The sequence below is a fragment of the Microcebus murinus genome, chromosome 22 (assembly GCF_040939455.1).
Source record: "Microcebus murinus isolate Inina chromosome 22, M.murinus_Inina_mat1.0, whole genome shotgun sequence".
Classification (NCBI taxonomy): domain Eukaryota; kingdom Metazoa; phylum Chordata; class Mammalia; order Primates; family Cheirogaleidae; genus Microcebus; species Microcebus murinus.
The window spans coordinates 19,609,104-19,622,059 of NC_134125.1; the positions used below are offsets into that span (position 1 = coordinate 19,609,104).

Below are 12,956 nucleotides of genomic sequence, written 5' to 3' on the forward strand. Positions count from 1 at the left end.
TTATGATTTGTGCACCTTTCTATATGCATATTATATATAAATAAAATGGGTTTTTAAAAAACTAATGTGAGTCAAGAATAGGGCAATGGTAGTACAAACGGAGAAAAGAAGATGGATTTTCTTTTTAATTGCAGGATGCAATATATGATGTAATGAGAGACAGAAAATAAACACAAGATCAGGACACTACTAGAAAACACATGCAGCTTATATTTCACAAATGATAAAAATCAGTTTAATATATATGATATTACTATTTTACTTCTTAACAAGATCTCCAAAGACAACTTTTATATAAGTTTGAAGAAATCTTATTTGATTTTTATTTTATTTTATTTTATTTTTTTATTATCTCATATTATGGGAGTACAGATATTGTTAGGGTTACATGTCTTGCCCCTACCCCATCTCCCCAACCCTGCTATGCCAGAGCTTCTAGCATGACCTGACTTCAGGTGGTGCATACTGCACCCACCGTGTAAGTACATACCCTTTCCCTCCTCCCCCCTTCCACCTGCCCACTTCACGATTACAGATTTTTTTTCAGACATTTGGTTACAATGTATATCTTTGCCTCTCCCTAAAAAGGGACAGAGGTATTCCCTTCCCCCCCCCCATAATGCTCACCATTTCCTTAAGATGTGGGTCTCCCCCCACCAACTCCCTGTTGAACACTACCGTTTTGGGGGCACCATAGTTTTAGTCAGTCAGTACCAATTTGATGGTGAGTAGATGTGTAGCCCATTTTCCAGATCTTGTGTTGTCTTACTTTGTATTATGGGCTTAAACTTAATCCAGGACAGCATAAACAGTGCTAGCTCACTGTCGTTTCTTAGGATTGAGTAATATTCCATTGTAAGCATATACCACATTTTAGTTATCCACTCATGAACTGATGGGCACTTGGGTAGTTTCCATGACGTGCAATAGTAAATTGTGCTGCCATAAACATTCAGGTACAGATGTCTTTATAATAGAGAGACTTATGCTCTTTTGGGTAGATGCCCAACAATGCTATTGCTGGGTTGAATGGTAATTCTAAAAGTAAATGAATGTCTTACTAAGTAGTTCTTTTCCAAGTAAATTTCAAAACTTCATATTTTTATGATAATGTAAATAAATGAAACATGAGTCTTTTCATTATGCTATTCTTTGGAGGGGGGTTGACATAATCTATGCAATGTTAGAAAATATACTTTTTATGGTATAATAGACATTGGAAACTAAAAAGGGAAAAGTTGAAAGCAGGGTGAAGGATTAAAAAAACAGCTATTGAGTACAACGTACATTATTTGTTGTTTATCACAGCACAACTCACAATTGCAAAGATATGGAATCAACTTAAGTGCCCATCAACTAATGAGTGGATAAAGACAATGTATATGGTGTGTGTGCATATGTGTGTGCATATATATATATACACACACATATATATATACACATACACACACACCATGTACACCATGGAGTACTACTCAGCCATAAAAAGGAATGAAATAATGTCTTTTGCAGCAACTTGGATGGAACTGAGGACTATTATCCTAAATGAAGTATCTCAGTAATGGAAAAACAAATACCACATGTTCTCACTTATAAGTGGGAGCTAAATGAGGGATATATTACTATATGGTCATAAAGTGGTATAATGGACACTGAAAACTAAGAAGGGGGAAGTTGGGAAGGGAGTGAGGGATAAAAACTATTGGGGTATAATGTACATTATTCTGGTGACAGATACACTAAAAGCCCTGACTTTAGCATTATATAATTCATCCATGTAACAAAAAACACTTGGACCCCCTAAATCTATTGAAATAGATTTTTTAAAATACAAAAAAAGAAAATATACTTCTTAAAAATCATGACTTGCCTATTCACTTTTTTATAACTATTTTCTTTTGATGCGATGAATTTTTTAAATGCCATTAAGTTTTGGGTTTTATAGTGTGTTCTGATGTTTTAAACAAAAAGCTGATTGGTACTAAAAGCTTTTTCTACTATCTATAAAAGCATATGTTTTTTCACCATATCTTTCATCTTTTAAGACTTAACATGGTTAATATAGTACTCTCATAAATATTGCCCAAATGGAATAGAAATGAATTACTATTTTTGGTGACAGTCTATAACTAAAGCCTCGAAAATCCATCTGATAACAATCAGTTAAGAGATAACAGCTGTTCTACAAGGAAGCACCAACATCTAATATAGCTTAATCCCCATTATCCCTGCACCTGAGAGGGTTGCTGCATGGACGACTCTTCCAATTGATTTCAGTATCACTAGATATTAATATCACTGACTGACTAGCAACACAGTAGGAATCGAGCAGACTCCTTTCTGAAGAAATTATAAAGGAAAATGTAAAGGTAGCATTCTAACGTCCTTATAAAAAGCTTTCCACAAGATTCTGACAATAAGGCTGTCACTGTAGAAAACTTGGATAATGCAGATCTTCCCCAATTTTCACAATAGTGAGAGGAAGGGGGCTAACTTTTAAACTAAGAATAAAAACAAGCATATCCTAGTTTGGGCTATATATTTTATTAATAAAAATTCATCATCTAATATCATAATGCCCATAAAAGTCATAACTGGCTTTGGCTTACTACTGTATACACCTGTCAGCTTTTTTCTAATTTATGTTGGAAGTTTGTGTTCTTTCAAACTACACCACACAATGCCTCATGGATAGTAGACACTAAACAATTTGTTGAATTTTTCTGCTAAAAAGCATGATATTTAGACTCTGGTCCCTGACTACCTCACCAGACATCTTTATCACTCATTCTTTGTATTCCATACACACTTGCTGAAATTTCAGTTTTGAAACCTAAAAATATTTCTTCCCCCTCAGGTCTACTACCCATGCTGTTCCCTCTACTTAGAACACTCCCCTCACCTCCTCCACTTTCTTCAGAAATATTTCCAGGGAACTTGAAGGAACTAAAGCAGGTCCTCCTATCATATGCTCTCACCTGAGTTGTACTCCTTTGTACCACTTACCACTACTGTAACTAAATAATTACTTCTGTGATTGATTGGTTTAATATCTGGCTCCCTCAGGATTTTAAATGCCATGAGTTTTCACATCTTTATCCCCAGTGCCTTTTACAAGCAGATTCAAAATGAATATTTGTAGAGTAAATGAATGAGCCTGAAAACTAGCTTTACAACTACTAGGTAAATTTTAAAAGGTCACTCAGTATCATTAGGCTTAAGTTTCCGTATCTATGAAACAAGAATAATAAAAATGCTATCTCAGTTAGTTGTTGGGATTTATGGTGAACTCTAAACTTCAAAATGTTGTATAAAAACATTTATCTATTATTTCCTCAGCAAGGATATTTCACATTTAATGTTGTCTTTAGCCAATACTAATAATATTAGCTAAGATCTTTAGAAAATCTTATAGATTGTCAAGATGCTGATAAATAATGGAACTATCTGACAAAAATTAATAAGTAGTCATTAGTTCCAGTCAGTAGCAGCCTGTGACAGATTCCAAGCACTGATCTAACGATTGCCAGTTTCCTAATAATTTTCCATCTCACATGAAAGCCTGGCAGGCCTACTGCAATTCATGCTTCAGAAAGAAGCATTTCCTATGGAGTCAGCCTCATGAACAAATGCACCAGTTTAAGTGGGGATCAATAGTGAAAGATGAGCTTCTCCAATTCACCCACAATTATACTTGAGTCCACAGACTCATGTAAATCAATAATTTGTTATATCTGCTACATTTACAGACGTTGATCTTTAATATAAACCTGGCAATAAAACAACATACATTTCTTTTCCTATGTTCTACAGTATTTTGATCATGAATGTGGTAAAGAGAAAAAAATCTATTTTCCCTCTCTCATCTTTGTGATAAATATAAACCAAAATGTTCATTTACCTCCTTCTGGTAACTGTCTTGAGAATGAGAAGATTGTGGTTTTTTGTTTTTGCTTTTTTTTTGAGACAGAGTCTCACTTTGTTGCCCAAGCTAGAGTGAGTGCCGTGGCATCAGCCCAGCTCACAGCAACCTCAAACTCCTGGGCTCAAGTGATCCTCCTGCCTCAGCTTCCCGAGTAGTTGGGACTACAGGCATGTGCCACCATGCCTGGCTAAATTTTTGTATGCATATTTTTAATTGGTCAATTCATTTCTTTCTATTTTTAGTAGAGACGGGGTCTTGCTCAGGCTGGTTTTGAACTCCTGACCTCGAGCAATCCACCCGCCTCGGCCTCCCAGAGTGCTAGGATTACAGGCGTGAGCCACCGTGCCCAGCAGAGAAGATTGTTTTTAAAATCTTATGTAAACATCTAAAAGCGAGACACATAAAAGATAATCATTAATCATATATAATTTTACATCCTGGGTTATATAGTTTTCCTAGGTATTCCTATAGTGGCCCAGACATATGTATGTGCATATATATATATATATATATATGTACACACTCATCTCATATATACATACACACACACACACATATATATAGAAACTCAAAACTTCCTTGGTGTTTACCTATATCCTCTCCTAGAAAGTGAGCTCTTTGAAGGTATGGTCAGTATTTTTTTAACCTGTACCCTTAGTACCTAGCACAATGTTTCAACATAACAGGGACTTAGTGAATGTTTGCTAAATGGATTTTACAGTCTTTCCTCATCATAACATTTTTCTGATGCCTGATTCACACCACACCACAGTCAACTTCTGAGGTTGTCCATTCCCAGCTCTATAGAAAGACATACTCCTAATAAAAAATACCTTCTTGATATTTGCTCTAGAAAAATTCCAGTGGGAGAGGGTAGGATAATTTAGAGGTAAAAACAAGATCTATGAGCAACAGTTTTTAAAATTTTTTAGATAGGTTCATTATACAATTCTACTTTTGTATATGTTTGAAATTTTTCATAATAAATATTCTTTAAACTGAGAAAAGTTTTAAAAGTTTAAAACTGTAAAAAGTTTTCTTTTGGATATTTTCACCTAGACATTTTTTCTTCAATACTCATACTTGGGACAACAAAGTAGTGATTATTAACTAGCCCATACTTTGAATTTCTAATGCAAACTCACATTAAGTCTTGCTTTATACGTACAGGAGTCATGCCTCAACACCAAATTAAAAGAGCCAAGGTGAGAGTTAATATGTCATAATGGTAGCTTCGGCCACCTCACTATTTAATTCTACCCACTGCTTCCTTGGTTGAAATTTTAAGACTGAAACGGAAGAGATATATTGACTTTTTCTATTCCATAAAGGTAGCATTTCCTCAATAAAACAAAAATTCCTTCCTCATTAAATATGAGACATCTAAAAACATTTTAATGATAAAAATCTCAAGATATATTATTAAGTAAAAATGGTCAAGAAAATTTTAATTTCAGAGGATTTCCAAATTTTGTAAAAGTAAAAATATATAAAAAATTTTGAAAATAAAAAGATACACATATCTAATACACACATATGTATTCATGTATATACATATACACAGAAAAAATCTAGAAGGAAAAATATGAAAATGTTAATACAATTCTGTTTTAATAATATATTTTAGTATTTATATTTATTATATGTTCTAATGTCCTATAATGGATTAATATTGCTTTTATTTTTATAAACATTACTTTAAAATCACACTGTTATATGAGGTAGTCTTTGTATAAAATACAAAACAGTTTAGATTTCAATATGGCATCTATTCAAGCTTAAGAAAAATGACATTGTACTTTTATTAAGGACACTGTGATTTGCTAATAAAAATTTAAGAGTTAAATAACTGGGTATTTCACATTTTCGTATCTTCATGTATTCTTCTACTCTTATAGGCTGTAACTCCCTGATATGAATCAATTGCTTTATTTATTTGACATTAAGGTAGCATTAGAGCATAATGTCTTGAATAATAGTAATAAGAATTAAAACACAACAATTATACTCTTTCTGATATATTAATAAGTGGAACAATGATTAGCACTATGCATCTCCCTGATAAATCCTGCTCTAGTGGGAAAAAGAGCACAATTTGGCAAGTTAGCTAAATCAGTTAATCATTTCCATCTGTCACAAACCATGCACACTAAAATACTCTCCCAGTTTTACTTTAATGGAGAAAATGGAACTTTCATTTGGTGTTCATATCATATCAATAGAAAGAACATGCTGAATAAGGCCTTCCGAATGGACTACTTTTGAGAGCCAAAAAAAGGCCGGAAGCTGGAGAATTAAGAAGAGAAAACCTTACAGGGAGTGTTCGTACTTGGCAGCTACTGGTGATCTGATCAGGCTCAGGACAGAACATTCTTATTTTACTTTTCTATATTTTCATAAAAATGATTTTTCCATTCCAACACTTACATATGCCTGTGCACGGCAGTGAGAACAGCATTCACTGACTCTCCATACATATGGTATGCATTCAATGACATCATTCACCACTACATTTGCCAAGTTGAACCTCTCCTATAGACCACCAAAACACAGTTTCACAGTCTCTGCGGGGCTAAGAGAGTAGTTCCAAAGCAATAGGTCAGTCCTGCAGAATAGAGAGGTTATTAATGTTTCATCCCATATATACCATACCCTCCCTATCCCCTAATAAATAAAAACTCTTGTACTCTTGTAATGTATTCAGCTATTAACTCTTTCACTGTTGTTTTGAATGGTGAAGTGAATATATACTTGATGGCTCTTGTTGCTAAAGTGCTCTGGCAGGTGCTGTTTACTGTCTTTTTATGGAAGAGATTACAGAGTGAATTTTTTATTATGAAGACATGAAAATTACTATGTAAGCTGTAAATCATAATCCATGTAACTGATAGTTTTAATTAATGATTATGAAATAAAAATCAAAGCAGTTTTTCTGCCAAAGAAAAGCTTTTAGTAATGTTCTGATTTTTCTAATTTAAACATCTTACTTAAAAGATTTTTAAATTATTATATAGTAGATTCTATGATCCTTTAAGATAGTTAAAAATTTTGATAATTATTTTCAAAAATGTATAAAGGTACGTCTTAATTATTTTTAAACCAATGAAAAACTGGAGGGAAAAGCAACACTATACACAAATTATTTTTTTCCAATGGTCTATAATACAAAACCACACGTTAAGGATAGGAAAACTAAAATAAAAAGATATTGCTGAAATGTTTCAGGTGGGGTCTTGTTTCACATAACGCTGTTTACTAAGGTAGTTTAGCAAATAGCAGAGCTCTCCAGCAAAACTGTTCAGGATTTTAAAGTAAATGTCAAGAAATCTAATCTTTGGGCAATGCAATAGAGTAGAGCACTCTCTTTGAAAAGCTTCAGCATCTCTTCATTTTGCCCTTCTCACAAGAGGCTGGGATACCAGCTAGCCACTAGGCATAGTATATGCAGTAGAATCTGAAATTTTATAAATTACAAAGTAAGTCGAGTGTTACATAATAAACTTATTAGATCTTTTTAATAAAAATAGACAGTAACATATTTCTATTTATAAGAAAATTTCAGTGAATTTATGATTTGGAAAAGGGATGATTTTATTGTCCATATTTTAACACATATAGTGAACTAATATGGTAATGCTATGAATTTTCTGAGACATAAGATTGTCTAATAGACACTATGATGCTCCTTAAGATTTAAGCATTTCAAAAATCAAATCTATCTAAAAATATAAAACACAAGAATGGTTCTGAAAAATCAATGATTCAATTGTAAAATAGGTGCCATGTGCCAAGATAATATAATGGTTTTCAGGTGTTATCAATACCAGCACCACAAAAAAATGATAAGTATGTGAGGTAGCAGATACATTAATCAGCTTGACTTAGCCATCCCACAATGTATACATATATCAAAACATTATATTGTACACGATAAATACATATAATTTTCATTTACCAATAAAAAATAATAAATTAATAAAGGATAATAATACACACTATAATTCACTATTGTGTAGTGAGTAAATAATATTCATTACAACTTATTTTATACTTGAAGCTCAGACATAATATTGTCTTACCCAGGACTGCGCAATTACTAAGCAGCAGAGTTAGGTTTTCAAACCAAGTGTTTCTGACTCTAAAGCCCACCAGCTTTCCTGTGTATCAAAATGGCCAAATTGAAAGAGACTTACTATAAAGCTATAAAGCTCAAGTTCTCTAAGCACTAGTTAGATAGCAAAGGCAATTGAGACCAAAATTATAGTTTCTCTTTTTTTTTCCAAAATATTAAGGGAGTACAGTGTTTTGGTTACATGGATTGCTATTGTAATGCTTGAGTAACACCTGTGTGCCCATCACCCAAATAGTGTTCATTGTACCCGTTAGGTAGGTTTCTGCCCCTCCTTTCCTCTCCCCTCCCTCTGCTTGATTTCCCTGAGTTTTACTTCCCTCTGTGCACATGTGTGCATCAGTTATTTCTCATTTAATAGCTAGTACATGTGGTGTTTTTCCATTCTTTAGATACTTCACTTAGAATAATGGCCTCCAGTTCCATCCAAATGTTGCAAAAGACATTACTTCATTCTTTTTATGGCTGAGTAGTACTCCATACCTACAGTTTCTATAATGTGAAAGCAAATGGGATAAAAGCAGAAATCTAGCATTCTTTGAAAGCCAAAGATAAAGAATAAATTTTTTAATTCAATCATTTTTCTCTGTAAAGACTAAATCTATTAGCTAAGATCAAAGATATATGATAACTATTCAGTTAATATATATACAATTCAAACTACTCAGCAAACCACTACCTAACTCCCAGTATTTACTGGACTCCTTAATATGTTCCACTTCTAAAATTCTGTCATTCTATTTGTTGTCCGCTGATAACAGACCCCTAATACCAAGAGATACAATTGTCATTCCAAAGGCAAAAATTGATAAGCCCTAAATATTACAACGACCAATGTAAATAAGTGGCTGAGAATTTATTCCAATCAGCTTTTGCCCAACTATAGGCAAAGTAGAGCATCATTAAAGACTTCACAAACCCAACATAATTAGAAATCTAAAGAAAAAATAAAAGTCTCCACAAAAGATAATAAAGTAATGAATACATCCTCCCCTCTAATAAAAGGAATGCAGACACAGAACTCTAGGTAGATCCTAGGAAGACAGAACCATGACCAGTAAACTTTTAGTTAGGTATAGTATATAAGCCAATGGCAACGCTATCTGTATGGTAAGAAAATTTGTAAATTCTTAAGCTACAGAATGTCTCAGCTATCAGACTTCAAGAATTTCTGTTCCCAATAGCCAAAATTGGGGTTGACTCTAGGTTAACCTAGAGGCCCACAATGCATCCCAATTTTAAAAACTTCACAAAGTCATTTAAATTTCTCAAATATATAATACTTACTGAATTGTTACTAAAGCAACATTCCAACTACTCTAGTTGGGGCTGTACTTTCAGCTCTTTACTTCTCCAACACTGCTTCAATACTTCATAACATATTAAATGCAAACTCATTCAAAGTTACTATTAAGGCTGGGCACAGTGGCTCATGCTTGTAATCCCAGTGCTTTGGGAAGCCAAGGCAAAAGGATTTCTTGGGGCCAGGAGTTCAAGACCAGCCTGGGCAACACAGCAAAACCCCATCTCTATAAAAAATTTAAAAATTAGCCAGGTGTGGTGGCACACCCCTATAGTCCAAGCCTCTCAAGAGGCTGAAGAGGGAGGATCACTAGAGCCAGGAGTTAGAGGTTATAGTGAGCTATGATCATGCCACTGCACTCCAGCCTAGGCAATAGAGCAAGATGCCTTCTAAAAAAAATTTAAATACTCACTAAAATCCCCACGAAATATCCAAATAATACATTCCTTAAACCAATCTGTTTAATGGCATCAGAGAGAGCTGATTAAGCACCTACGTACGATGAGAGAAACCAAGATTCCAGAGAGGAGAAAACAGAGAAGTGAGCAGATACTCTGCTGCCCCTCTTTCTCTTGGGGCATTGCTAATTCTGGGCCAAGGTCAAAAGGCTTAGAATCCATCCAGGCTCTCCCCCAGATATAAGATTGCTTCTAGAAAACATAAAAAAAATCAGAGCTTTGGTTGTCTCTTGGGGATAGTAAGACAAAATTAGAAACTTAAGGGGCTGAGATCCCAGAGAGGAGAGAGAAGTAGAGAACAAAGCCTGACACACAGCCAGCTTTCCCTTCAAGACATTTGCCAAATTGTGCAGGATAGGAGGCTGAGCATAATACCTCTGAAAAACAGGATAAAGTTTTTAGCAGTCTCAGAATGGTGAGGAGACAAGAATTAGAGTTCAGAACCCATCAAGGCAAGCAGGCCTAGAGAACATAGAGCTCTTGGTCAAAAGTTCTGCACACTAGCCCTTAACTCAATCCTTAATTGGATTAAAGTGATGCGCTCCCACTCTACCTACCTAGCAGATGAAAGAGTGAACTTCTCTAGAAAACAGCATTGTCTGTAGACTCAAGAATTTTTATATACAGTTTCTACCTTTCTATGAGGTATACCAAAAAAGAATTATATGACAGACAACCATGAGAAAAAATGAGAGAGAATCTCAGGTGACTCAGAAAATAGAATTAGTAAATAAGACCTTTTATAGTACCATGATTAATGTGGTGATACCTGCAATACCCTAGGAATATACTAAGAACCACTAAATTATATACTTTAAAGGGGTACATTTTATGGTACATGAATTATATCTCAATAAAGTTCTTATTGGAAAAAAAAGTGAAATAAACCCAATATGTGACTTATAGAAGATACATTTAAAAACACAGAAAGATCAAAAGTAAAAGGATAGCAAAAGATAAAACATGTAAGCACAAACCAAAACAAGGCTGGAATAGCTACATGAGTATCAGACTTTAACAAAAGAAGTATTCTTAGAGAGACATTTCATAGTAATCAATAGGAATAATTTAAAATAATAATAGTAGCAACAATAGTAATTACTTCAGAATAATTTTAAAAGTTAATCCAGCAAGAAGATATCACAATTCTAAATCTATATTTACCCACATGATAAACTGGGTTATTATTCAGCAAGTATACTTTTCCCCTCACGTCTTACTTTAGGTATTCTCCCCCACCCTCTTAAATGTTGGGCTTGGCCATGTTACTTGCATTAGCCAATAGCCAAGGAGCAATAGCTAATGCAAGTAATATAACATGAAAGCATGACATGGTTTTTTCTGTCCTTTTCCAGCATTCAAGGTGTCAAAGCGAGGATGTGGTGTCCTCAGTGTAAAATTCCGGATTCTCTGGGTCTTCTGGTAGGAACCGTGATCAACTGTGCTGACAACACAGGAGCCAAACATCTGTATGTCAGCTCTGTGAATGGGGATCAACGGACTGAACAGACTTCTCACTGCTGGTGTGGGTGACATGGTGATGGCCACAGTTAAGAAAGGCAAACCAGAGCTCAGAAAAAAGGTACATCCAGCAGTGGTATTTTGACAACAAAAGTCATACTGGAGGAAAGATGGTATGTTTCTTTATTTTGAAGATAATTCAGGGATCATAGTAAATAATAAAGGCAAGATGAAAGGTTATGTCATTACAGGACCCGTTGCAAAGGAGTGTGCAGACTTGTGGCCCAGGATTGTGTCCAATGCTGGCAGCATTGCATGGTTCTCCAGTATATTTGTAAAAAACATTAAAAAGTATTTGCTTATCTTAAGTAAGAAGAACAAACTGGGAGGCATCAGTCTTCCTGACTTCAAGCTTTACTATAAAGCAATAATAGTTAAATCAGCCTGGTATTGGCACAAGAACAGAAGCATCGATATCTGGAATAGATCTGGGATACTAGAGATGAAACCATCAGTATAGGGATACTAGAGATGAAACAATCAGTATACAGCAACCTAATATTTGATAAAGCAGACAAAAATATACAATGGGGAAAAGAATTTCTCTTCAATAAATGGTGCTGGGAAAACTGGTTAGCTACATGCAGAAGATTGAAACAGGATCCCTACCTCTCACCTCTCACAAAAATTCACTCAAGATGGATAACAGACTGAAACCTAAGGCATGAAACCTTAAGAATCCTAGAAGAAGACGTTGGGAAAACCCTATTAGACATTGGTCTAGGCAAAGAATTTTTGAGGAAGAGCCCCAAGGCAATCACCACTGCATCAAAAATAAACAAATGGGATCTCATCAAATTAAAAAGTTTCTGCACAGCTAAGGAAACCATCATTACAGCAAACAGACAACCCGCAGAGTGGGAGAAAATATTTGCTCTCTACACCTCTGATAAAGGTCTAATAACAAGAATCTATCTAGAACTTAAAAGAATAAACAAGAAAAAAATCAAACAATCCCATCAAGAAATGGGCAACGGAAATGAACAGAAACTTCTCCAAAGAAGACAGAATAATGGCCTGCAAACATATAAAAAAATGCTCAACATTTCTAATCATCAGAGAAATGCAAATCAAAACCACAATGAGATACCATCTAACACCAGTGAGAATGGCTTGTATCAAGAAATCCCGAAACAACAAATGCTGGCAAGGATGTGGAGAGATAGGAACACTCCTACACTGCTGGTGGAGCTGCAAATTAGTGCAACCTCTGTGGAAAAGAATTTGGAGATACCTCAAACAGCTAGATATAGAAATACCATTTGACCCAGCAATAGTATTGTTGGGCATCTACCCAAAAGAGCATAAGACATTCTACTCTAAAGACATCGGCACCCGGATATTTACGGCAGCACAATTCACTATTGCAAGATCATGGAAACACCCAAGTGTCCATCAATTCATGAGTGGATAATTAAAATTTGGTATATGCTCACAACGGAATACTACTAAATTCTAAGAAATGACAGTGAGCTAGCATTGTTTATGCTATCCTGGATTAAGCTTAAGTCCATTATCCAAAGTGAGGTGACACAAGATCAAGAAAATGGGCTCCACATCTAGTCGCCATCAAAGTGGTACTGAATGATTAAAACTGTGGTGCTCAAATGGTGATAATGC

At 34.8% G+C, this 12,956-nt stretch overlaps 1 protein-coding gene and 1 pseudogene across 1 annotated transcript in view; one reads left to right on the forward strand and one right to left on the reverse strand.

Moving 5' to 3' along the window:
• The window catches only part of TTC28 (tetratricopeptide repeat domain 28), a 623,216-nt gene that overhangs the window by 482,907 nt on the left and 127,353 nt on the right, over positions 1–12,956 (reverse strand). The window lies entirely within an intron of this gene.
• Positions 9,859–12,956, forward strand: part of LOC109729870 (large ribosomal subunit protein uL14 pseudogene) — a 42,080-nt pseudogene continuing 38,982 nt past the window's right edge.